This window comes from Mus caroli, unplaced genomic scaffold (assembly GCF_978045245.1).
Source record: "Mus caroli unplaced genomic scaffold, Mus_caroli_1 scaffold_9, whole genome shotgun sequence".
NCBI classification, from domain to species: Eukaryota; Metazoa; Chordata; class Mammalia; order Rodentia; family Muridae; genus Mus; species Mus caroli.
The window spans coordinates 70,941,094-70,944,869 of NW_028227264.1; positions in this window are offsets into that span (position 1 = coordinate 70,941,094).

Below are 3,776 nucleotides of genomic sequence, written 5' to 3' on the forward strand. Positions count from 1 at the left end.
AATAATAGAATTACATTTACAGAGGAGGGGTTTTAAACGATTTGAGGACAAATACTACATGGTCAGAAGGAGCTATATGCTTTTTCCCCGAGCTTCCATTTGCTACATCAAACAAGAGTGCTCTGAGGCAGCGAGGGTGCTCCCTTTGGATCTGAGGAAGTCAAATCAAATCATCCTTGTTTTGTTTGTTTGTTTGTTTTTGTTTTTGTCTTTTTTTTAAAAGACATTTATCCAAAATATACAAAGAACTAGTCAAATCATTCATATTTTAAAAAGATCTTTATCAAAAATATACAAAGAACTCAAGAAGTTAAACTCCAGAAAACCAAATAACCCAATTAAAAAATGCAGTACAGAGATAAACAGAGAATTCTCAACTGAGGAATTTCGAAAAAGAACTTAAAGAAATGTCCAGCATCCTTAGTCATCAGAGAAATGCAAATGCAAATGGCCCTGAGACTCCACCTTACACCAATCAGAATCAATGAGGTCAAAAACTCAAGGAACAGCAGATGCTGGCAAGGGTGTAAAGAAAGAGGAACATTCCTCTATTGCTGGTGGGATTTCAAACTGGTACAACCACTCTGGAAATCAATCTGGCGATTATCCAGAACATTGGAAATAGTTCTACCTGAAGACCCAGCTATTCCACTCCTGGACATATAACCAAACGTTGCTCCACCATACCACAAGGACATGTACTCCACCATGTTCACAGCAGCCTTATTTATAATAGCCAAAAGCTGGAAACAACCCATATGTCTCTCAACTGAAGAATGGGTACATAAAATGTGGTTCATTTACACAATGGCATACTACTAAACTATTAAAAATGAGGACATCATGAATTTTTCAGGTAAATGGGTGAAACTAGAAACTATCATCCTGAGTGAGAGAACTCAGACCCAAAGGTCTGGTGTGTACTTTGTACTTCGTATGAATTCACTAATAAGTGGATATTAGTCAAAAAGTTCAGAATACCCATGATACAACTCACAGACCATGTGAAGCTTAACAAGAAGGTTATTTCAATTTTTTTTAAAAAAGATTTATTTATTTTATTTATATAAGTACATTGTAGCTGTTGTCAGACACACTGGAAGAGAATATAGGATCCCATTACAGATGGTTGTGAGCCACCATATAGTTGCTGGGAATTGAACTCAGGACCTCTGGAAGAGCAGTCAGTTCTCTTAACCACAGAGTCATCTCTCCATCCTGCAAAGATATTCTTCTTCTTATTATTATTATTGGTTATTTATTTCATTTACATTTCCAATGCTATCCCAAAAGTCCCCCACACCCTCCCACACCCACTCCCCCACCCACCCACTCCCACCTCTTGGCCCTGGTGTTCCCCTGTACTGAGGCATATAAAGTCTGCACGGCTAATGGGTCTCTCTTTCCACTGATGGCCGACCAGGCCATCTTCTGATACATATGCAGCTAGAGACACGAGCTCTGCGGGGGTGTATTGGTTAGTTCATATTGCTGTTCCACCTATAGGGTTGCAGATCCCCCCAGCTCCCTGGGTACTTCCTCCACCTCCTCCATTGGGGGCCCTGTGATCCATCCAATAGCTGACTGTGAGCATCCACTTCGGTGGTTGCTAGGCCCCGGCATAGTCTCACAAGAGACAGCTAAGTCATTCTTAATGATACCTACATTTTAATGCTTTTAACATTCAAAATCTCTCCTCCCTACATCTCTCACTCCCTTTCTCCCTTCCTGCCTTCCTCCCTCCCTCTCTTCTTCTCCTTTTTCCCACTTCCCTATCTTATCTCTTTATTATTGCTAGATTTTATGTGTACAGAAGTGTTGCCTGCATGTATGTTTGGTATGTCTGTGTACTGTGTGGATACCTGTGACTTTGAAGCCCAGATGAGGGCATTGAATCCTGGGGAACTGTAGGTTCAGGTGGTTGTAAGCCACCATATTGGTTCTTGGAACCAAACCTGTGTCCTCTGGAAGAGCAGTCAGTGTTTTTAAGTGTCCAACCATATCTCTAGCCCTATTCTGTTTTCTATCTTGGTAATGAAAAGAGAAATAAGTACTAAGACACCGTGCATTAATTTCAACTTTGGATAGAAATAGCCAAGATATAAGATACAATTTGCTAAACGCATGAAACTCAAGAAGAATGAGGACCAAAGTGTGGACACTTTGCCCCTTCTTAGTATTGGGAACAAAAAACCCATGGAAGGAGTTACAGAGACAAAGTTTGGAGCTGTGATGAAAGGATGGACCATCTAGAGCTGGCCATATCCGGGGATCCATCCCATAATCAGCTTCCAAACGCTGACACCATTGCATACACTAGCATGATTTTGCTGACAGGACCAGATATAGCTGTCTCTTGTGAGACTATGCCGGGGCCTAGCAAACACAGAAGTGGATGCTCACAGTCAGCTATTGGATGGATCACAGGGCTCCCAATGGAGGAGCTAGAGAAAGTACCCAAGGAGCTAAAGGGATCTGCAACCCTATAGGTGGAACAACATTATGAACTAACCAGTACTCCAGAGCTCTTGACTCTAGCTGCATATGTATCAAAAGATGGCTTAGTTGGCCATCACTGGAAAGAGAGGCCCATTGGACTTGCAAACTCTATATGCCCCAATAAGTGGGAGTGGGTGGGTAGGGGAGTTGGGGGGGGGAGGATATGGGGGACTTTTGGGATAGCAGTGGAAATGTAAATGAGGAAAATACCTAATAAAAATATTAAAAAGAAGAAATAACTGTTTGAATAGTAATTAATAATTCAGTGGATACAATATGTTTAATAGCTTCATTCATTTTTAAAATTCTGTATTTAATGTGCAGTTTATATCTACATATTTTCATGGCTATTGGTGGTTGCTAGAAAGGGCTTTTAATTTTTTGCAGCATTTTTTTCTCGGTGTCTCTGCTTTAGTTTGTTTTGGTTGCTCTTTGCCTCTGTGTCTGTCTTTATGTTTCTACATCTTTGTCTCATTATCTTTCTGTATTTACACTTCTATATTTTTGTCTTGTTATATATTTCTGCCTTCCACTTTTGTCTACTATGATATTTTACAAATGTGTAAGATAAAATCCTCTGAGGCTGAGTATGATGGCACATGTGTATAATCTCAGCACTCCAGATGCTGAGGCCGGAGGATTTCTATAAGTTCTGGACCAGTATGGATTACCTAGTGATACCTTCTCTCAAATAACAACAATAAAATTCATTTGTTTTGAACACAAAGTAAAATTGAACATGAATGTTAAGCATGCTATCTCATGATATAATCTAGAATTGAATAGACAGACACACAGAAGAAATGCTCTTTTTTATTAAAGTAAAAGGATCCTTCTTGCCCAGAATACCTGTGTCCCACACAGATCTGTTATACCATGCTTCCGAGTGGAAACCAGGAATGGCATTTGGGTTTTGATAAATGTGGGTAATTCCTTTCTATTGGATGGACTACTTACATGCACCCTTAGTGGGAAATGAGTACTAACCAAGACTGTGAGTTCTGTAATTTTGCCCTCCTGTTCATAGGTGCTGTGATTTCCATAATCATTACACTCAAAATATAGACAAGAACACAATTCTTTTATGTGTTTCATTTATTCTTAGGAAGTCACTGTGTAAGTTGATATTCACTAGAGAAAATGGGGAATTCCCTTCCATCAGCCTTCCTGTTATAGTTACAGGGGATCAGGCGTATTAAGCACTATACCGCTTATACTTTCCAATTAATAATTAGTTACTTAATTTTCTAAATCTCTACTGGTTCCTCAGTACCTCT